The following is a 24,633-nucleotide window of genomic DNA, read 5'->3' as shown; positions in this document are numbered from 1 at the left end:
TAACAAAAAACCAAACAACCCAATCCAAAAATGAGCAGAAGACCTAAACAGACATTTCTCCAAAGAAGATATACAGATTGACAACAAACACATGAAAGAATGTTCAACATCATTAATCACTAGAGAAATGCAGATCAAGACTACAATGAAGTATCACCTGACACAGATCAGAATGACCATCTTCAAAAAATCTAGAAACAATAAATGCTGGAGAGGGTGTGGAGAAAAGGGAACCCTCTTGCACTGTTGGTGGGAATGTAACTTGATACAGCCACTATGGAGAACAGTATGGAAGTTCCTTTAAAAACTAAAAATAGAACTACCATACGACCCAGCAATCCCACTACTGGGCATATACCCTGAGAAAACCATAATTCAAAGAGTCATGTACCACAATGTTCATTGCAGCTCTATTTACAATAACCAGGACACGGAAGCAACCTAAGTGTCCATCAACAGATGAATGGATAAAGAAGATGTGACACATATATACAATAGAATATTATTCAGCCATAAAAAGAAAAGAAATTGAGTTATTTGTAGTGAGGTAGATGGACCTAGAGTCGGTCATACAGAGTGAAGGAAGTCAGAAAGAGAAAAACAAATACTGTATGCTAACACATATATATGGAATCTAAAAAAAAAAGTTCTGAAGGACCTAGGGGCAGGACAGGAATAAAGATACAGATGTAGAGAATGGACTTGAGGACACAGAAAGGGGGAAGGGTAAGCTGGGACGAAGTGAGAGAGTGGCATGGACATATATACACTACAAAATATAAAACAGATAGCTAGTGGGAAGGAGCCGCATAGCACAGGGAAATCAGCCTGGTTCTTTGTGTCCACCTAGAGGGGTGGGAGGGAAACACAAGAAGGAAGAGTAATGGGGATATATGTATATGTATAGCTGATTCACTTTGTTATAAAGCAGAAACTAACACACCATTGTGAAACAATTATACTCCAATAAAGATGTTTAAAAAAATAAGAAAGTTCTAAAAAAATACAAAAAACAAACAAAAAGAATTAATGGCTGAGAATTTCCAAAATCTGGAAAGAGATTTTGACATCCAAGTTTACGGAGCTAATAAGTCATGGACATGTTGGTCATTTATATGTCTTCTTTGGGAAAAATGTCTATTCATGTCCTCTGCCCATTTTAAAATCATATTTCTTTCTATTGAGTTGCATGAGTTCCATATATATATTTTTTATTGAAGTATAGTTGATTTACAATGTTGTGTTACTTTCTACTGTAAAGCAAAGTGAATCAGTTATACATATACAGATATCTACTCTTTATTAGATTCTTTGCCCATGTAGGTCATTACATAGTATTGAGTAGAGTTCCTGTGCTATACAGTAGGTCCTTATTAGTTATCTATTTTATATATAGTGGTGTGTATATGTCAATCCCAATTTCCCAGTTTAACCCTCCCCCCTTTCCTCCTTGTAACCATAAGATTGTTTTCTACTTCTGTGACTCTATTTGTTTTGTAAATTAGTTCGTTTGTACCATTTTTTTAGATTTCACATATAAGCGATATCATATGATATTTGTTCTTCTCTGACTTACTTACTTCATACTTTACTCAGTATGACAATCTTTGGTCCATCCACGTTGCTGCAAATGGAATGATCTCATTCTTTTTTAGGGCTGAGTAATATTCCATTGTATATATGTACCACATCTTCTTTATCCTTTCCCCTGTCAATAAACATTTAGGTTGCTTCCATATCTGGGCTATTGTAAATAGTGCTGCAATGAACATTGGGGTGCAGGTTGCATGAGTTTCTTATATATTTTGGATGTTAACCCTTTATCAGATGGTTTGCAAATACTTTCTCCAATTCAGTAGGTCACCTTTTCAATTGTTTCTTTTGCTGTGCAGAAGCTTTTTAGTTTGATGTAACCCCACTTGTTTATTTTTGCTTTTGTTGTTTGTGCTATTGGTGTCATATTCAAAAAATCATTACCAACACCAGTGTCAAGGAGTTTTTCAGCTATGTTTTCTTCTGGGAGTATCACAGTTTTGGGTCTCACACTTAAATCTTTAATCCATTTAGTTTTTGTGACTGGTATAAGATAGAGATCTAATTTCATTCTTTTGCATGTAAATAACCAGTTTTCCCAGCACCATTTATTGAAGACTACACTTTTCCCATTGAGTATTCTTGGCTCCCTTGTCAAATATTATTTGACTGTATATACATATGTTTATTCCTGGGCTCTCAATTCTGTTCCACTGGTCTATGTGCCTGTCTTTATGCCAGTACCACACTGTTTTGATTACTATAGCTTTGAAATAAAGTTTCAAATCAGAACATGTGATGCCTCCAGGTTTGTTCTTTCTCAGAATTGCTATGACTACTTTTGGTCTTTTGGGGTTCCATATAAATTTTTCTATTTCTATGAAAAATGCCATTGGAAATTTGATAGAGTTTGTACTGAATCCATAGATGGTTTTAGGTAGTATGAATATTTTAACAATATTAAATCTTCCAATTCATGAACACAGGATATTTTTTCACTTATTTGTGTCTTCAGTTTCTTTCATCAAAGCCTTGAGATTTTCAGTATACAAATCTTTCAACTCCTTGGTTAAATTTATTCCTAAATAGTTTACTATTTTTGATACTATTACAAATAAGATTGTTTTCTTTATTTTTCAGCTAGTTCATTGTTAATATATAAAAATGACTCATGATTTTCCCTTGCCAGGCAAACCAAAAATATACCAATAAAACAGATCCTGTTGTGTTCATAACCATCAAGTGAATAGCTCAAACTATTTCTCAGAAAGATATATGTATTGATCCCTACAATAAAATCTTGTGGCTAGTTAAAAAAATGCTGTTGATTTTTGTATGTTGATTTTGTATCCTGCAACGTTACTAAATTCCTTTATTAGTTCTAACAGTTTTTTGGTGGAGTCTTTACAACTATTTAGACAAGTTTACTTCTTGCTTTCTAATTGGATGCCTTTATTTCTTCTTGTTTAATGGCTCTGGCTAGGACTTTCAGCTCTACGTTGAATGAGAGTGGTGAGGTGGCACATTTGTGCCCACTTTCTTTTTTGTTTGTTTGTTTGTTTTTTGGGGTTTTTTTTTTGCTGTACGCGGGCCTCTCACTGCTGTGGCCTCTCCCTTTGCAGAGCACAGGCTCTGGACGTGCAGGCTCAGCAGCCATGGCTCATGGGCCCAGCCGCTTCGTGGCATGTGGGATCTTGCCAGACCGGGGCACGAACCCATGTCTCCTGCATCGGCAGGTGGACTCTCAACCACTGCGCCACCAGGGAAGCCCTGTGCCCGCTTTCTTAATGTTAGGAGGAAAACATTCAACCTTTCACCACTGAGTATATCGTTAGTTATGGTTTTGTCATATATGGCCTTTACTATGTTGAGGTACATTCCTTTTATACCCCATTTGCTGAATTTTTATTATAAAAGATGCAGAATTTTTAAAAATGCTTTTTCTGTATCTATGAAGATGATCATATGATTTTTATCTTTCATGCTTTTAATATGGCTTATCACATTTATTTATTTGCCTGTGTTGAAATTGCATGAATAAGTTCTGCTTGATCACGATGTATAATCCTTTGAATATGTTGTGGAATTTGGTGTGCTAGTATTTTTTTAAAAATTTTTATTTATTTATTTATTTTTAAAACATCTTTATTTGAGTATAACTCTTTTACAATAGTGTGTTAGTTTCTCCTTTACAACAAAGTGAATAAGTTATACATATACATATGTTCCCATATCTCTTCCCTCTTGCATCACCCTCCCTCCCACCTCCCTATCCCACCCCTCTAGGTGGTCACAAAGCACAGAGGTGAACTACCTGTGCTATGTGGCAGCTTCCCACTAGCTATCTAATTTACGTTTGGTAGTGTGTATATGTCCCTGCCACTCTCTCACATCGTCACAGCTTACCCTTCCCACTCCCCATATCCTCAAGTCCATGCTCTAGTAGGCCTGTGTTTTATTCCCATCCTACCACTAATCTCTTCATGACATTTTTTCTTAGATTCCATATATATGTGTTAGCATACGGTATTTGTTTTTCTCCTGACTTACTTCATTCTGTATGACAGACTCCAGGTCTATCCACCTCATTACAAATAACTCAGTTTCATTTCTTTTTATGGCTGAGTAATATTCCATTGTATATATGTGTCACATCTTCTTTATCCATTCATCTGTCGATGGACACTTAGGTTGCTTCCATGTCCTGGCTATTGTAAATAGAGCTGCAATAAATATTTTGGTACATGACTCTTTTTGAATTATGGTTTTCTCAGGGTATATGCCTAGTAGTGGGATGGTGGGGTCATATGGTAGTTCTATTTGTAGTTTTTAAGGAACCTCCATACTGTTCTCCATAGTGGCTGTATCAATTTACATTCCTACCAGCAGTGCAAGAGGGTTCCCTTTTCTCCACACCCTCTCCAGCATTTATTGTTTCTCGAGTTTTTGATGATGGCCAATCTGACCAGTGTGAGATGATATCTCATTGTAGTTTTGATTTGCATTTCTCTTATGATTAATGATGTTGAGCATTCTTTCATGTGTTTGTTGGCAATCTGTATATCTTCTTTGGAGAAATGTCTATTTAGTTCTTCTGCCCATTTTTGGATTGCATTGTTTGTTTTTTTGTTATTGAGCTGCCTGAGTTGCTTATAAATTTTGGATATTAATCCTTTGTCAGTTGCTTCATTTGCAAATATTTTCTCCCATTCTAAGGGTTGTCTTTTGGTCTTGTTTATGGTATCCTTTGGTGTGCAAAAGCTTTTAAGTTTCATTAGATCTCATTTGTTTATTTTTGTTTTTATTTCCATTTCTCTAGGAGATGGGTCAAAAAGGATCTTACTGTGATTTATGTCATAGAGTGTTTTGCCTATGTTTTCCTCTAAGAGTTTGATAGTGTCTGGTCTTACATTTAGGTCTTTAACCCATTTTGAGTTTATTTTTGTGTGTGGTGTTAGGGAGTGTTCTAATTTCATACTTTTACAGGTAGCTGTCCAGTTTTCCCAGCACCACTTATTGAAGAGGCTGTCTTGTCTCCACTGTATATCCTTCCCTCCTTTATCAAAGATAAGGTGACCATAAGTGTGTGGGTTTATCTCTGTGCTTTCTATCCTGTTCCATTGATCTATATTTCTGTTTTGGTGCCAGTACCATACTCTCTTGATTACTGTGGCTTTGTAGTATAGGCTGAAGTCAGGAGCCTGATTCCTCCAGCTCCATTTTTCGTTCTCAAGATTGCTTTGGCTATTCAGGGTCTTTTGTGTTTCCATACAAATTGTGAAATTTTTTGTTCTAGCTCTGTAAAAAATGCCAGTGGTAGTTTGATAGGGATTGCATTGAATCTGTAGATTGCTTTAGGTAATAGAGTCATTTTCACAATGTTGATACTTCCAATCCAAGAACATGGTATATTTCTCCACCTATTTGTATCATCTTTAATTTATTACATCAGTGTCTTATAATTTTCTGCATACAGGTCTTTTGTCTCCTTAGGTAGATTTATTCTTAGATATTTTATTTTTTTTGTTGCAATGGTAAATGGGAGTGTTTTCTTAATTTTACTTTCAGATTTTTCATCACTAGTATATAAGAATGCCAGAGATTTCTGTGCATTAATTTTGTATCCTGCTACTTTAACAAATTCATTGATTAGTTCTAGTCTGGTACCATCCTTAGTATTCTCTATGTATAGTATCATGTCATCTTCAAACAGTGACAGCTTTACTTCTTCTTTTCCTATTTGGATTCCTTTTATTTCTTTTTTTTTCTCTGATTGCTGTGGCTAGAACTTCCAAAACTAGGTTGAATAAGAGTGGTGAGAGTGGGCAACCTTGTCTTGTTCCTGATCTTAGTGGAAATGGTTTCAGTTTTTCACCATTGAGAACAATGCTGGCTGTGGGTTTGTCATATATGGCTTTTATTATGTTGAGGAAAGTTCCCTGTATGCCTACTTTCTGCAGGGTTTTTATCAAAAATGGGTGTTGAATTTTGTCAAAAGCTTTCTCTGCATCTATTGAGATGATCCTATGGCTTTTCTCCTTCAATTTGTTAATATGGTGTATCACATTGATTTACTTGTGTATATAGAAGAATCCTTGCATTCTTGGAATAAACCCCACTTGATCATGGTGCATGATTCTTTTAATGTGCTGTTGGATTCTGTTTGCTAGGATTTTGTTGAGGATTTTTGCATCTATGCTCATCAGTGATATTGGCCTGTAGTTTTCTTTCTTTGTGACATCTTTGTCTGGTTTTGGTACCAGGGTGATCGTGGCCTCATTGAATGAGTTTGGGACTGTCCCTCCCTCTGCTATATTTTGGAATAGTTTGAGAAGGATAGGTTTTAGCTCCTCTCTAAGTGTTTGATAGAATTTGCCTGTGAAGCCATCTGGTCCTCGGCTTTTGTTTGTTGGAAGATTTTTAATCACAGTTTCAATTTCAGTGCTTGTGATTGGTCTGTTCATATTTTCTATTTCTTCCTGGTTCAGTATCGGCAGCTTGTGCATTTCTAAGAATTTGTCCATTTCTTCCAGGTTGTCCATTTTATTGGCATAGAGTTGCTTGTAGTAATCTCTAATAATCTTTTGTATTTCTGCAGTGTCAGTTGTTACATCTCCTTTTTCATTTCTAATTCTATTGATTTGAGTCTTCTGCCTTTTTTTCTTGATGAGTCTGGCTAATGGTTTATCAATTTTACTTATCTTCTCAAAGAACCAGCTTTTACTTTTATTGATCTTTGCTATTGTTTCCTTCATTTCTTTTTCATTTATTTCTGATCTGATTTTATGATTTCTTTCCTTCTGCTAAATTTGCAGTATTTTGTTCTTCCTTCTCTAATTGCTTCAGGTGCAAAGTTAGGTTGTTTATTCGAGATGTTTCCTGTTTCTTAAGGTATGATTGTATTGCTATAAACTTCCCTCTTAGAACTGCTTTTGCTGTATCCCATAGGTTTTGGGTCGTAATGTCTCCATTGTCATTTGTTTCTAAGTGCTTTTTGATTTCCTCTTTGATTTCTTCAGTGATCACTTCGTTATTAAGTAGTGTATTGTTTAGCCTCCATATGTTTGTATTTTTTACAGATCTTTTCCTGTAATTGATATCTAGTCTCATAGCGTTGTGGTCAGAAAAGATACTTGATACGATTTCAATTTTCTTAAACTTGCCAAGGCTAGATTTGTGACCCAAGATATGATCTATCCTGGAGAATGTTCCATGAGCACTTGAGAAAAATGTGTATTCTGTTGTTTTAGGATGGAATGTCTTATAACTATCAATTAAGTCCATCTTGTTTAATGTATCATTTAAAGCTTGTGTTTCCTTATTTATTTTCATTTTGGATGATCTGTCCATTGGTGACAGTGGGGTGTTAAAGTCCCATACTATGATTGTGTTACTGTCGATTTTCCCTTTTATGGCTCTTAGTATTTGCCTTATGTATGGAGGTGCTCCTATGTTGGGTGCATAAATATTTACAATTGTTATATCTTCTTCATGGATCAATCCCTTGATCATTATGTAGTGTCCTTCTTTTTCTCTTGTAATAGTCTTTATTTTAAAGTCTATTTTGTCTGATATGAGAATTGCTACTCCAGCTTTCTTCTGATTTCCATTTGCATGGAATATCTTTTTCCATCCCCTCACTTTCTGTCTGTTTGTGTCCCTAGGTCTGAAGTGGGTCTCTTGTAGACAGCATATATACGGGGCTTGTTTTTGTATCCATTCAGCCAGTCTGTGTCTTTTGGTGGGAGCATTTAATCCATTTACATTTAAGGTAATTATCGATATGTATGTTCCTATTCCCGTTTTCTGAATTGTTTTGCGTTTTTTATTGTAGGTCTTTTCCTTCTCTTGTGTTTCTTGCTTAGAGAAGTTCCTTTAGCATTTGTTGTAAAGCTGGTTTGGTGGTGCTGAACTGTCTCAGCTTTTGCTTGTCTGTAAAGGTTTTAATTTCTCCATCAAATCTGAATGAGATCCTTGCTGGGTAGAGTAATCTTGGTTGTAGGTTTTTTTTCCTTCATCACTTTAAATATGTCCTGCCACTCCCTTCTGGCTTGCAGAGTTTCTGCTGAAAGATCAGATGTTAACCTTTTGGGGATTCCCTTGTGTGTTATTGTTCCCTTGCTGCTTTTAATATGTTTTCTTTGTATTTAATTTTTGATAGTTTGATTAATATGTGTCTTGGCATGTTTCTCCTTGGATTTATCTTGTATGGGACTCTGTGTGCTTCCTGGACTTGATTAACTATTTCCTTTCCCATATTAGGGAAGTTTTCAACTATAATCTCTTCAAATATTTTCTCAGTCCCTTTCTTTTTCTCTTCTTCTTCTGGGACCCCTATAATTCGAATGTTGGTGCATTTAATGTTGTCCCAGAGGTCTCTGAGACTGTCCTCAGTTCTTTTCATTCTTTTTTCTTTCTTCTGCTCTGTAGTAGTTATTTCCACTATTTTATCTTCCAGGTCACTTATCCGTCCTTCTGCCTCAGTTATTCTGCTATTGATCCCATCTAGAGTATTTTTCATTTCATTTATTGTGTTGCTCATCGTTACTTGCTTCCTCTTTATTTCTTATAGGTCCTTGTTAACTGTTTCTTGCAATTTGTCTATTCTATTTCCAAGATTTTGAATCACCTTTACTATCATTATTCTGAATTCTTTTTCAGGTAGACTGGCTATTACCTCTTGATTTGTTATGTTTGGTGTGTTTTTATCTTGCTCCTTCATCTACTGTGTGTTTTTCTGTCTTCTCATTTCGCTTATCTTACTGTGTTTGGGGTCTCCTTTTTGCAGGCTGCAGGTTCGTAGTTCCCTCTGTTTTTGGTGGCTGTCCCCAGTGGCTGAGGTTGGTTCAGTTGGTTGAGCAGGTTTCCTGGTTGGGGGGACTAGTGCCTCTGTTCTGGTGGATGAGGCTGGATCTTGTCTTTCTGGTGGGCAGGTCCACATCTGGTGGTGTGTATGGGGATGTTGGTAGCCTTATTATGATTTTAGGCAGCCTCTCTGCTAATGGATGGGGCTGTAGACCTGTCTTGCTCTTTGTTGGGCATAGGGTGTCCAGCACTGTTCATTGCTGGTCCTTGAGTGAAGCTGGGTCTTGGTGTTGAGATGGAGATCTCTGGGAGATTTTTGCCATTTGATATTGCGTGGAGCTGGGAGGTCTCTTGTGGACCAGTGTCCTGAGGTTGGTTCTCCCACCTCAGAGACACGTCCTTGACACCTGGCTGGAGTGCCAAGAGCCTTTAATCCACACGGCTCAAAATAAAAGGGAGAAAAAAATAGAAAGGAAAGAAAGGAAGGAAGGAAGGAGGAAGGGAGGGAAGGAAGGAAGAAAGGAAGGGAGGGAGGAAGAAAGGAAGGGAGGAAGGAAGAAAGAAAGGAAGGAAGGGAGGAAGGAGGGGAGGAAGGAAGGAAGGAAGGAGGGAAGTAGGAAAGAAAGGAGGGAAGAAAGGAAGAAAGAAAAGGAGAAGACAAAATATAGTAGGGTAAAATAGTTATTAAAATAAAAAATAATTATTAAGAAGAAAAATTTCTATTAAAGGAAAAACAAACAAAAAAACGGGTCGGTCTAACGCTAGGACGAATGGTGAAAACAAAGTTATACAGACAAAATCTCACACAGCAGCACACACATACACACTCACAAAAAGAAAAAAGGGAAAATAATAGTATATCTTGCTCCCAAAGTCCACCTCCTCAACTTGGGATATTTCGCTGTCTATTCAGGTTTTCCACAGACGCAGGGCACTTCAAGTTGACTGTGGAGCTTTAATCCGCTGCTTCTGAGGCTGCTGGGAGATATCTCCACCTCTCCTCTTTGTTCGCACAGCTCCTGGGGTTCAGCTTTGGACTTGGTCCCGCCTCTGCGTGTAGGTCATCTGAGGGCGTCTGCCCTTCACTCAGACAGGATGGGGTTAAAGGAGCAGCTGATTCGGGGGCTCTGGCACAGGCCGGGGGGAAGGGAGGGGCACGGATGTGGGGCGAGTCCTCGGTGGCAGAGGCCGGCGTGACGCTGCACCGGCCCGAGGCGCACCGTGCGTTTTCCCGGGGAAGCTGTCCCTGGATCCCGGGACCCCGGCAGTGGCCAGCTGCCCAGGCTCCCGGGAGGGGCGGTGTGGAGAGTGACCTGTGCTCGCACACAGGCCTCTTGGTGGCGGCAGTAGCAACCCTAGCGTCCCACACCCGTCTCTGTTGTCCGTGCCGACAGCCGCGGCTCGCGCCCGTTTCTGGAGCTCCTTTACGCGGTGCCCTTAATCCCCTCTCCTCTCTCCCCAGGAAGCGAAGAGGCAAGAAAAAGTCTCTTTGTCTCTTCGGCAGCTCTGCGCCCGTTTCTGGGGCTCCTTTAAGCGGCGCGCTTAATCCCCTCTCCTCGTACCCAGGAAGCAAAGAGGGAGGAAAAGGTCTCTTGCCTCTTCGGCAGCTCCATACTTCAACCGGACTCCCTCCCGGCCAGCCGTGGTGCACTAACCCCTTCAGGCTGTTTTCACTCTGCCAACTCCAGACCTTTCCCTGGGATCCGACTGAAGCCCGAGGCTCAGCTCCCAGCCCCGCCCGCCCCGGCGGGGGAGCAGACAAGCCTGTCGGGCTGGTGAGTGCCGGTAGGCACCGATTCTCTGCAGGAATCTCTCCGCTTTGCCCTCCGCACCCTGTGGCTGCGCTCTCCTCCGCGGCTCCGAAGCTTCCCCCCAGTGTGCTAGTATTTTGTTGAGAATCTTTGCATCTATATTCATCAAGGATATTGGCCTATAGTTTTCTTTTCCTGTATTTCCTTATTTGGCTTTGGTATCAGGGTAATGTTAGCGTAATAAAATGAGTTTAGAGATGTTCTCTCCTCTTCAATTTTTTTGGAAGAGTTTGAGAAGGATTGGTGTTAATTCTTTTTTAAATGTTTGATAGAATTCACCAGTGAAACCATCTGGTCCTGGCTTTTTCTTTGTTGAGAAGTTTCTGATTACTGATTCAACCTCCTTTCTTGTCATTGGTCTGTTCAAATTTTCTATCTCTTCATTATTCAGTCTTGACAGGTTGCACATTTCTGGGAATTGATCCATTTCTTCTGGGTTATCTAGTTTGTTGTCATATTGTAGTTTATAGTAGTCTCTTGTGATGTTTTGTATTTCTGTGGTGTGAGTTGTAATGTCTCCTCCTTCATTTCTGTTTTTATTTATTTGAGTCTTCTCTCTTTTATTCTTAGTCTAGATAAAGGTTTGTCAATTTTATCTTAAAGGGAGATGGCATGTTTACTGGAACATGCAAGAAATTTACCTCCTGAGAATATAATAGCACACAGTTATAAACTGTTCTACTCAAATAATGGGAGCAGTGGAGGGTGACTAGAGAATAGTGTGATAAATGAATGGAATTTAATGCCTTCCAGAACATTCACAGAAAAGTAGAAAACCACTGTTTTCTCCTAATGGGGAGAAGGTCTTGGTACTTCAGTCTATACTTAACCTCCAGAAAGACTCTGTGTGAAGGTTAGCCAACTGTGAAGTTAGGGGCAGTTCCTAAGAACTCCCTCACTTCTGACACTAATTACAAGCTCAGGGGCTTCCCCAAACCACACTCTATTTTTTTTTTTTTTTTTTTTTTTGTGGTACGCGGGCTTCTCACTGCTGTGGCCTCTCCTGTTGCGGAGCACAGGCTCCGGACGCGCAGGCTTAGCGGCCATGGCTCACGGGCCCAGCCGCTCCGCGGCATGTGGGATCTTCCCGGACCGGGGCACGAACCCGCGTCCCCTGAATCGGCACGCGGACTCCCAACCACTGCGCCACCAGGGAAGTCCCACACTCTATTTTGATAACTCACTAGAATTCACCTCTCATGTGAAAGGTTCGAGATTTGTAACCAGGTGGAAATACCAGGCTCTCCAGGCAGTTCTGGAGAGCAGCAAAATGAGCCTCACCCTCACAGGGCCCTGTAAACAAGAACAGAGTTGACCCAGGGGATTAGTGCACATGGCAGGGCTTGGGTTTGAATCCTGGTTCTGCCACTTGGCCACTGTGTGAGCTCTTTGCTGTGCTGACCTCTCTGGGTCTCTCTCTCCATTTGTAAAAAAAAATTCACCAAAATCTATACTCATGGTTATGATTTGTTATAGGGAAAGGATACAGATTAAAATAACCCAAAGGAAGGGATGCTTGTGGTAGAGTCCAGGAGGGTTTTAAACATGGATCTTCCAATTGTCCTCTTCCTATGGAGTCATGAGCAGCATTAACTCTTCCTGGCAGTGATGAATGACAATATACACGAAGTATTGTCAGTCAGGGATGCTTACTCCAGTCTTGGTGTCCAGAGTCAGTGTTGGTTCATCATTCAGCCTCCGATATTGCTGATCTCAATTTTCAACCCTTCAGGAAGTTGAGTTGATATATATGACCCGAAGTCCCCACGATGAATCAAACTTTTGATATGACTCAAATCCCCTAACCTAAATCACATTGTTACTATCTGGCAGGTGCAATCTCCCCTGGCAAACAAAGCCACTCTTATCAGGCTTGACATTCCAAGGGTTTAGAGATTACCTCTCAGACTTGGAGGAAAACCATCTTTGGCTGAGCTTGTTTATTAGAGTGATAAAGCTGTGTGTGTAGACCAGACAAGAGTGAGGGAAGGGTGAGGCCTGCCTTGAGACTCACTCTCCTGTGAGGGAACTATACATACAGGAGGTAAATGGTGGTGATTTCCACCGTCAGATAGCTGGATAGGAGAGAACCACCAGCACCACCCGACCTGAAAATTCTGCTTTCTGCTGCAAAAATGTCATAAAAGACTTGAATAACATCTACAGAGTTGAGGAAGGTGCAGATGATGACCCAAGAACTCTATTTCCACTTCAAGTCATCATTTAGTACAAGGGAAAAGAAGGAACATTCTCAGATGCACAAAAAATATGCCACCCTTGTGAAGTTTTAACTGACTGAGCTAGAGTCAATGCATGTTTAGACTGGTATGCCAATTGCTTATACTGATATCAACTTTATCTTCTTGATATTAGAAAAATTCCATCATAAATAACATGACAGGGGATAGATGAAGCAACAGAAAAAGAGTAAATCATTCAGGGACCATATGTGAGAAGAGAAAGGATGAAGGACACAATTCTGGGAACTGCCAGTAATAAAAATGAACACAAGAAATAGAATCAGAGAGGTAGAAATAAAACAGGAGTGGAGTTTGGGATTAGCAGATGCAAACTAGTATATATAGGATGGATAAAAAACAAGGTCCTACTGTATAGCACAGGGAACTATATTTAATATCCTGTGATAAGCCATAAGGAAAAAAATATTAAAAAGTATATATATAACTGAATCACCTTGCTGTACAGCAGAAATTAACACAACATTGTAAATTAACTTTATTTCTATAAAATAAAATTTTAAAAATAGGAGTCTCACATGTGTATTTGTCTACAATTTTTTTCTTCAACAATATATAACAGATTTCTTTTAGATCAATACCTTCTGTTTTGTCTCATTCTGTATTACAGATCCATATTGTTCCATAGTATGTCTATACCATAGTTTATTCACCCAATCTCCTATTGATTGGTATTTGTAAATTATTTCCAACTTTTTTCATTGTGAATTATGTTGTAATGAACATTGTTTTATGCCTCACTTATCCTTGTGCAATTGTGCCAGTATGTGTGTATACAGATTGTTACAAGTAGAACAGAGTACCAAGGGTATCAAACAGTTAAAATTTTGACAGGTAACACCAAATTTTTCTCCAAAAAGTCTGAACCAATTTATACTTCCATAAACAGTGTATGTGCCTGGTTTCCTCTAATTTTGTCATCACTGGAATCTATTAATTATTTTTTTCCAATTTGATAGAGAATATTATCAATATCTGTTTAATTTACAATGAATGTGCATTTTTCATGTTTATTAAGCATTTTCTTATTCTATAAATTTCCTGTTTATATACGTTGCAATGAACACATCCCTATAACATTATTGTATTTCATTACTGCATTATTTGACATTGTTAATATCCCAGTTCTTCAAATTCTCTAATTTCCTACTGACCTCCTTTAAAATGCTTTAATTTTCTTCCCACTCTTCTAGTGAGTTGTTGTCAATCTCCTCTGTGTATGTCTCTTCCTTTACAATTCTTTAAATGTTAGTATTGCCGGGATGCGATAGACTGGATGTTTGTGTGCCCCTCCCCTTCCAACACCGTAAGTCTTCTGTTGAAACTTAATCTCCAGTGAGATAGCATTAGAAGGTGGGGCCTTTGGGAGATGATTAGCTCAGGAGGGTGGAGCCCTCATGAATGGGATTAGTGTTCTTTTTTTCCTTCTAGTTTCATTGAGATATAAATGACATACAGCACTGTGTAAGTTTAAGGTGTACATCATAATGATTTGAATTTCATACATCATGAATGATTATTACAAGTTTAGGGAACCCCCATCATCTCATAAAGAAACAAAATTAAAGAAATAGAAAAAATATTTTTTTCTAGTGATGAAAACTCTTATGATTTACTCTCTTAGCAATTTTCATATTTAACATACAGCAGTGGTCATTATATTTATCATGTTGAACATTACATTCCTAGAACTTATTTATCTTATAACTGGTAGTTTGTAGCTTTTGACCACCTTCATCCAATTCCCCTCCCCCCAACCCCAGCCTCTGGTAACCACAAATCCGATCTTTTTCTATGATTTGTTTCTTTGTTTTTGAAGTGTAATCGACCTACAACACTGTGTTAGTTCCTGTGCCACAACACAGCAATTTGGTATTTCTATACATTTTAAAATGATCACCACGATAAATCTAGCATACAAAGATATTAGTTATTGACTATATTCTCCTCATTGTAGATAACTATCTATCTGTATCTATCTGTATACACACACACACACATATAGTTATTTTAAGTTGCTGATCTCTTAAATTCAAATGCATTTGACAACTCTGCATTCTCACTCCCCCCAACACACTAACTGTTCTTGATGTCATATTTTACATCTTTTTGTTTTGTGTATCTCTTAATTACTTATTGCAGATATACACGATTTTATTACCTTTGTCTTTTACCCTCCCTCTTAACTTTATACATGGCTGATTTACTGTATATTTGCCTTTACTAATGAGATTTTTCCTTTCATAATTTTTGTGTTTCTAGTTGTGGCCTTTCTTTTTCACTTAGAGAAGTCCCTTTAACATTTCTTGTAAAGCTGGTGTGGTGTGAACTCTTTTAGCTTTTGCTTTTCTGTAACACTTTTGATTTCTCCAACAAATCTGATTGAAAGCCTTGCTGGGTAGAGTGTTCTTGGTTGTGGTTTTTCCCTTTCATCACTTTAAATATATCAGGCCACTCCATTTTGGCCTACAGAGTTTCTGCTGAAAAGTCAGCTAATAGACTTATGGGAGATCCCTTGTATGAAACTTGTTCTCTGCCCCTTGCTCTCTCACTTCTCCTTCTGAGACCCCTATAATGTGAATGTTAGTATGCTTGATGTTGTCCCAGAGGTATCTTAAACTGCCCTCATTTCTTTTTATTCTTTATTCTTTTTTTTCTGTTCCTTTACACTGATTTCCCTTAGTCTGTCTTCCAGTTTGCTGATCTATTCCTCTGAATCATCTAATCTACTGTTGATTACTTCTAGTGTATTTTTCATTTCAATGATTGTATTCTTCATCTCTGGTCTTTTTCATATTTTCTAACTGTTAAAAACTTCTAACTTCTCATTCTGTTCATCCAGTCTTCTTCTGTGTTCTTTGAACATCTTTATGATAATTAACTTGAACTCTCTATAGGGTAGATTGCCTATCTCCACTTCACTTAGCTCTTCTTCTGTGGTTTTATCTTATTCCTTCATTTGGAAGATATTCCTCTGTTACCTCATTTTGCTTAATTTGCTGTTTCTATTTCTATGTATCTGTAGGTTGGTTATGTTTCCTGTGCTTGGAGAAGTGATGTTTTGGCGGAGACCTCTTATGCCTCCCAGTAGCGTATTCCCCTCTGGTCACCAGAGCTCTATGCTCTAGGGTTGCTCCCTATTTGGGCTATGTGGGTGCTTCTGTTGTGGCAGGCTGACTACAGTGGGAAATCTGGTAGATGTGGCTGGCCCCCAGTCCAGTTGGTTGTCAGGTCCTGCCTTTTGTGGAAGCTGCTGGCCACTGGTTGTCAGAGCTGAGTCATGAAGCTGATAGCTGCAGGACCCCAGGGGGTTTTGGATCTAGTGCTGGCCCACTGGTAGGCAGAGCCAGGTCTGGCATGGGTAGTTGTGAGGCCAGGGGTTCCAAATCTATTGTCAGTCTACTGGTGAGCAGAGCCAGTTCCTGACACAACTGGCTCTGGGGTCTAAGTTGTCCCAAGATTAGTGTTGACCTATGATGAGTGGGGCTGATCCTAGGGCAGCTGAGTGAGGGGTCCAAGGTGTCTTGAAGCTGGGGTTGGCCTGCTAGGGCCAAGGCCAGCAGGTCGTGGGGTTTGTGCCTACTCACTGGTGGATGAGGCTGGTCCTGGGGCTAGTACCAGTTCATTGGTGGGCACAACCAGATCCCAGGGCCTCTGATTGCAGGGCCCTGGTGTTCCCAGGGCTAGTGTTGGTGCACTGGTGTATGAGGTGTGGTCCTGGGCCCTCTGATGGGCAGGGTCTGGTCCTGGGATGGCTGTGGGCTCAGGAGGCCTTAAGGCAGAAGCCCTGCTAGTGTCTGGGACTGTGTTCTCGACCAGCTTGCTGCTTGGCTTGAGACATCCCAGTACTGGTGCTGAAAGGCTGGTGGGTGGGGCCAGGTCCCTGCACTAATAAGCTAGAGGAAGGATTCTAAAATGGTGATTGCCAGCACCAGTTCCCACATGGTAGAATGAGTTCCTCAGAATGGCTGCCTCCAGTGTCTATATCCCCAGGGTGAGCTGCAGTTGCCTCCTGCTTCTCCATGAAGTTCCCCAAGATCAGCAGGTGGGTCTGATCCAGGCTCCTTTCAAATTACTGCCTCTTCCCTGGGTCCCTGAGTACAGGGAATTTTGTGCCACCTTTTAAGACTGGAATGTCTACTTCCCACAACCCTCTCACACCCCTGAAAGTAAGCCCCATTGGCTTTCAAAGTCAAACATTCTGGGGGTTCATATTTCTGATGCAGGACCCCAGGGCAGGGGAGCCCAATGTGGGGCTCAGACCCCTTGCTCCTTGGGAAGAACCTCTACAATTATAATAGTCGTCCCATTTGTGGGTCACCCACCTTGGGTTATGGGTCTTGTCTATACCGTGTCTTCACTCTTCTACTTGTCTCATTGTGGGTCCTTCTTTATATCTCTAGTTGTAGGAGATCTTTTCTTCTAGTCTTCCAGTTTTTCACATCAATAGTTGCTCTGTAAATAGTTATAATTTTATTATGTCCATGAGCTCAGGGTCTTCCAACTCCACTCTCTTGGCCCTGCCCTAGATTAATACGTTTTAAAAAGAGACCTCAGAGAGCTCCCTCCTCTATTCTACCATGTAAGAACACAGTGTGAAAATGCCTGTCTATGAACCAGTAAGTGGACTCTCACTAGACACTGAGTCCGTTGGTTCCCTCATCCTGGATTTCCCAGCCTCCTGAACTGTGAGAAAAATAATGTGTGTTGTTTAAGCCATATAGATAATGGTATTTTTGACATAGTGGCTGGCATGGACTAAGCCACAGGGGATGTTCCTCCTCAACCCCCTTTTCACCTTACATTTCCTTTCCAAGAAAGATCCTTCTAGTACATGGCAGGACTTCAACCACAATTTGTGTGCTGCTTATACATGTATCTGGTATGTAGCTCAGGTGACTCTTTTTAGTCCCACATCCATATATTAAATTCTGTCATAGATATTTTAATCTTAACATGTCCCAAACTGAACTTATCTCTCATGTCCCAACTTGTCCCTTCTCTTATCTTGGGTTTGATCACCCAAGTCAGCAACCAGACTCTTTCTTTTCCCTCTCCTTCAACTCACATATAAAACCAGGTATCAAGTTTTGCTGAATCTGACTTCTTCCATTTATCCACCCCCCTCCCTGCCCCGCTTCAACTAAGGCCTTCATTATTGCTTAGCTGGCTTCTTCCAATAGCCTTGGAATATCTCCTTGCTTCTAGTCTCATTCTCCTCTTCAACAGTTTTGTTTCTAACCTGTTAATTGAAGTATAACACTCCCCTGCCCAAATCCTTTCTTTACATGTCCTTGAAAGCCTTCAGGATAAAATCCGAACTCCTAATCTTGGACACTAAAACCTTAGCACTATGGACCTGGTTTTCTTTCCTTTTCTTTCAACCACATTAAAATATCCTCAGTTTCTTGAACTAGCTAAGTTCTCTGGCTTCTCAGATATTACCCTTGTTCATTCTCATTATGTAACATATTTCCCCTGTTCTTCAAAGGAACCACACCTATTAACTTCTCTCTCAGCAGCCTCCTCTGATAACACAGAGCTATATTATGCAGTCATTCTAAGTGACCCCATAGTTTCACAACCACATTTTAATGCTTTGCTTCTCTAGCTGGTTCTTCAATGAGACTGTGAACTGCTTAAGAGCAGACAAGAGTGTAGTTTTTATTTCTACATCCTCAGATGTAGCTCAAGAAATATCCAATAGATAGAAGGAAGAAGGAGAAGAGGAAAGGAGAATCTGGCATTTACCTCCACTAAAATAGTGCTCACCAAGGTCAACGTTACCAGTGACCACACAATTACTAAATGCATTGGACATACTTTTTGCTAATATGGATACAGTTTTGAAAATCTTTTCCTTGTTTCTTTGTATTGTTTTTTGAGACATTGCTTTCTCTTAGACTCCTGTCTATAAGATGGATCTTTCTCATTTTCCTCTTCAGGATCCTTTTCTTCTGCTTGTTTCTTAAATATTAAGCTTACCTCCTACCTACCTCAGGATAGCGTCCTGGGTCTCCAGTTCTTTAAGTTTCGCTGGAGACCGAGGTCCAAGCTGGAGTTTACTCAGACACCTACTGCCACCTACTGGAACCAGTAACAGGCCAGCCAGCAAAAGTAGACTCCCTCATCCTAGGGTGTTGCAAATAGGTTTTGCTATTCTCTGCTGGCTAAGACATCAAATGCTTCAGCAAAACACTGGGCAACAGGGAGATTGGTTCAAGATGGCGGAGTAGAAGGATGTGCTCTCACTCCCTCTTGCAAGAGCACCAGAATCACAACTAACTACTGAACAATCATCAACAGGAAAGCACTGGAACTCACCAAAAAAGATACCCCATATCCAAAGACAAAGGCGAAGTCACAATGAGATGGTAGGAGGGGCGCAATCACAATGAAATCAAATTCCCTAACTGCTGGGTGGGTGACTCACAAACTGCAGAACACTTAACCACAGAAGTCCACCAACTGGAGAGAAGGTTCTGAGCCCCACTCCCAAACTGGGAGTCTGGCAATGGGAGGAGGAATTCCTAGAGAATCAGACTTTGAAGCCTAGTGGGATTTGATGCAGGACTTTGACAGGACTGGGAGAAACAAGACTCCACGTTTGGAGGGCACACAAAAAGTAGTGTGTGCATTGGACCCAGGGGAAGGAGCAGTGACCCCATAGGAGACTGAACCAGACCTACCTGTTAGTGTTGGATGGTCTCCTCAGAGGTGGGGGATGGCTGTGTCTCACCATGAGGCCAAGGACACTGGCAGCAGAAGTTCTGGGAAGTACTCCTTGGAGTGAGACCTCCCAGAGTACACCATTAGCCACACCAAAGAGCCTGAGTAGGCTCCAGTGTTGGGTCTCCTTAGGCCAAACGACCAACAAGGAGGGAACCCAGACCCAACCATCAGCAGACAAGTGGATTAAAGTTTTACTGAGCTCTGTCCACCAGAGGAACACTCAGCTCTACCCACCACCAGTCTCTCCCATCAGGAAACTTGCTCAAGCCTTTCAGATAGCTTCATTCACTAGAGGACAGAGAGCAGAAGCAAGAAAAAGTACAATCCTGCAGCCTGTGGAATGAAAACCACGTTCACAGAAAGATAGACAAGATGAAAGGGCAGAGGGCTATGTTCCACATGAAAGAACAAGATAAAACTACAGAAAAATAACTAAATGATGTGCAGATAGACAACTTTCCAGAAAAAGAATTCAGAATAATGATAGTGAAGGTGATCTGGGACCTTGGAAAAAGAATGGAGGCAAAGATCAAGAAGATGCAAGAAATGCTTAACAAAGATCTAGAAGAATTAAAGAACAAACGAACAGAGATGAACAATACAATAACTGAAATGAAAACTACACTAGAAGGAATCAGTAGCAGAATAACTGAGGCAGAAGAACAGATAAGTGACCTGGAAGACAGAATGGTGGAATTCAGTGCTGAAGAACATAATAAAGAAAAAAGAATGGAAAGAAATGAAGACAGACTAAGAGACCTCTGGGACAACATTAAATGCAACAGCATTTGCATTATAGGGGTCTCAGAAGGAGAAGAGAGAGAGAAAGGACAAGAGAAAATATTTGAAGAGATTATAGTCAAAAACTTCTGTAACATGGGAAAGGAAATAGCCACCCAAATCTAGAAAGTGCAAAGAGTCCCATATAGGATAAACCCAAGGAGAAACATGCCATGACACATCATAATCAAATTGGAAAAAATTAAAGACAAATAAAAATTATATTAAAAGCAGCAAGGGAAAAATGACAAATAACACACAAGGGAACTCCCATAAGGTTAACAGTTGATTTCTCAGCAGAAACTCTACAAGTCAGAAGGGAGTGGCATGACATATTTAAAGTGATGAAAGGGAAGAAACTACAACCAAGATTACTCTAGCCGGCAAGGATCCCATTAAGACTTGATGGAGAAATCAAAAGCTTTACAAACAAGCAAAAACTAAAAGAATTCACACCACCAAACCATCTCCACAACAAATGCTAAAGGAACTACTCTAAGTGGGAAACACAGGAGAAGAAAAGGACCTACAACAAACCCATAACAATTAAGAAAATGGTAATAGGAACATACATATCAATAATTACCATAAACGTGAATGGACTAAATGTTCCAACCAAAAGACACAGGCTCTCTAAATGGATACAAAAACAAGACCTATATATATGATGTCTACAAGAGACCCACTTCAGATCTAGGGACACATACAGACTGAAAGTGAGGGGATGGAAAAAAGATATTCCATACAAATGGAAATCAAAAGAAAGCTGGAGGAGCAATACTCATATCAGATAAAATACATTTTAAAATAAAGAATGATACAAGAGACAAGGAAGGACACTACATAATGATCAAGGGATTGATCCAAGAAGAAGGTATAACAATTATAAATATATATGCACCCAACATAGGAGCACCTCAATACCTAAGGCAACTGCTAACAGCTATAAAAGAGGAAATCGACACTAACACAGTAATAGTGGGTGACTTTAACACCTCATTTACACCAATGGACAGATCATCCAAAATGAAAATAAATAAGGAAACAGAAGCTTTTTTTTTTTTTTTTTGTGGTACGCGGGCCTCTCACTGTTGTGGCCTCTCCCGTTGTGGAGCACAGGCTCCGGATGCGCAGGCTCAGTGGCCATGGCTCACGGGCCCAGCCGCTCCGCGGCATGTGGGATCTTCCCAGACCGGGGCACGAACCCGCGCCCCCTGCATCGGCAGGCGGATTCTCAACCACTGCGCCACCAGGGAAGCCCTAAACAGAAGCTTTAAATGACGCAATAGACCAGATAGATTTAATTGATATTTATAGGACATTCCATTCAAAAATATCAGATTATACTTTATTCTCAAGTGTGCACAGAACATTCTCCAGGACAGATCACATCTTGGGTCACAAATCAAGCCTCAGTAAATTTAAGAAAATTGAAATCGTATCAAGCATCTTTTCTGACCACAACGCTATGAGATTAGAAATGAATTACAGGGAAAAGAACGTAAAAAACACAAACACATGGAGGCTAAACAATATGTTACTAAATAACCAAGAGATCACTGAATAACTCAAAGAGGAAATTAAAAAATACCTAGAGAGAAATGACAATGAAAACACGATGATCCAAAGCCTGTGGGATGCAGCAAAAGCAGTTCTAAGAGGGAAGTTTATAGCTATAAAAGCCTACCTCAAGAAACAAGAAAAATCTCAAATAAACAATCTAACCTTACACCTAAAGGAATTAGAGAAAGAAGAACAAACAAAACCCAAAGTTATCAGAAGGAAAGAAATCATAAAGATAAGAGCAGAAATACATGAAATAGAAACAAAGAAAACAATAGTAAAGATCAATAAAACTAAAAACTGATTCTTTGAGAAGATAAACAAAATTGATAAACCATTAGTCAGACTCATTAAGAAAAAGAGAGAGAGGACTCAAATCAATAAAATTAGAAATGAAAAAGGAGAAGTTATAAAAGACACCACAGAAATACAAAGCATCCTAAGAGACTACTACAAGCAACTCTATGTCAATAAAATGGACAACCTGGAAGAAATGGACAAATTCTTAGAAAAGTATAACCTTCCAAGACTGAACCAGGAAGAAACTGAAAATATGAACAGATCAATCACAAGTACTGAAATTGAAACTGTGATTAAAAATCTTCCCACAAACAAAAGTCCAGGACCAGATGGCTTCACAGGTGAATTCTGTCAAACATTTAGAGAAGAGATAACACCCATCCTTCTCAAACCCTTCCAAAAAATTGCAGAGGAAAGGAACACTCCCAAACTCATTCTATGAGGCCACAATCACCCTGATACCAAAAGCAGAGAAAGATATTACAAAAAAAGAAAATTATAGACCAATATCACTCATGAATATAGATGCAAAAATCCTCAACAAAATACTAGCAAACAGAATCCAGCAACACATTAAAAGGATCATACACCACAATCAAGTGGGATTCATCCCAGGGATGAAAGGATTGTTCAATATACACAAATCAATCAATGTGATACACCATATTAACAAATTGAAGAATGAAAAGAATATGATCAACTCAATAGATGCAGAAAAAGCTTTTGACAAAATTCAACACTGATTTATGACAAAAACTCTCCAGAAAGTGGTCATAGAGGGAACCTACCTCAACATAATAAAGGCCATATATGACAAACCCACAGCAAACATCATTCTCAATGGTAAAAAACTGAAAGTGTTTCATCTAAGATCAGGAGTAAGACAAGGATGTCCACTCTCACCACTATTATTCAACATAGTTTTGGAAGTCCTAGCCATGGCAATCAGAGAAGAAAAAGAAATAAAATGAATACAAATTGGAAAAGAAGTAAAACTGTCACTGTTTGCAGATGACATGATACTATACATACAGAATCTGAGAGAGATGCCACCAGAAAATTAGTAGAGATAATCAGTGAATTTGGTAAAGTAGCAGGATACAAAATTAACTCACAGAAATCTCTTGCATTCCTGTACACTAACAATGAAAGATCAGAAAGAGAAATTAAGGAAACCCTCCCATTTAACATTGCAACAAAAAGAATAAAATACCTAGGAATAAACCTACCTAAGGAGGTAAAAGACCTGTACTCAGAAAACTATAAGATACTGATGAAAGAAATCAGATGACACAAACAGATGGAGAGATATACCATGTTCTTGGACTGGAAGAATCAATATTGTGAGAATGACTATACTACCCAAAGCAATCTGCAGATTCAATGCAACCCCCATCAAATGGCAGTTTTTATGGAACTAGAACAAAAAATCTTAAAATTTGTATGGAGACACAAAAGACCCTGAATACCAAAGCAGTCTTGAGGGAAAAAAACGGAGCTAGAGGAATCAGACTCCCTGACTTCAGACTATACTACAAAGCTACAGTAATCAAGACAATATGGCACTGGCACAAAAACAGAAATGTAGATCATTGGAACAGGATAGAAAGCCCAGAGATAAACTCATGCACCTATATATATCAAGTAATCTATGACAAAGGAGGCAAGGGTATTCAATGGAGAAAAGATAATCTCTTCAATAAGTGGTGCTGGGAAAACTGGACAGCTACATGTAAAAGAATGAAATTAGGACACTCCCTAACAACATACACAAAGATAAACTCAAAAGGGATTAAAGACCTAAATATAAGGCCAGGCACTATAAAACTCTTAGAGGAAAATGTAGGCAGAACACTCTATGACATACATCACAGCAAGATCCTTTTTGACCCACCTGCTAGAAAAATGGAAATAAAAACAAAAATAAACAAATGGGACCTAATGAAACTTAAAAGCTTTTGCGCAGCCAAGGAAACCATAAACAAGATGAAAAGACAACCCTCAGAATGGGAGAAAATATTTGCAAATGAAGTAACTGACAAAGGATTAATCTCCCAAACATATAAACAGCTCATGCAGCTCAGTATTAAAAAAACAAACAACCCAATCCAAAAATGGGCCGAAGACCTAAGTAGACAGTTCTCCAAAGAAGATATACAGATGGCCAAGAAGCACATGAAAAGCTGCTCAACATCACTAATTATTAGAGAAATGCAAATCAAAAGTACAATGAGGTACCACCTCACACCAGTTAGAATGGGCATCATCAGAAAATCTACAAACTACAAATGCTGGAGAGGGTGTGGAGAAAAGGGAATTCTCTTGCACTGTTGGTGAGAATGTAAGTTGAT

Source organism: Kogia breviceps, chromosome 1, assembly GCF_026419965.1.
Source record: "Kogia breviceps isolate mKogBre1 chromosome 1, mKogBre1 haplotype 1, whole genome shotgun sequence".
Classification (NCBI taxonomy): Eukaryota; Metazoa; Chordata; class Mammalia; order Artiodactyla; family Physeteridae; genus Kogia; species Kogia breviceps.
The sequence above is the reverse complement of the archived record's forward strand: the minus strand, read 5'-3'. Positions refer to the sequence as shown.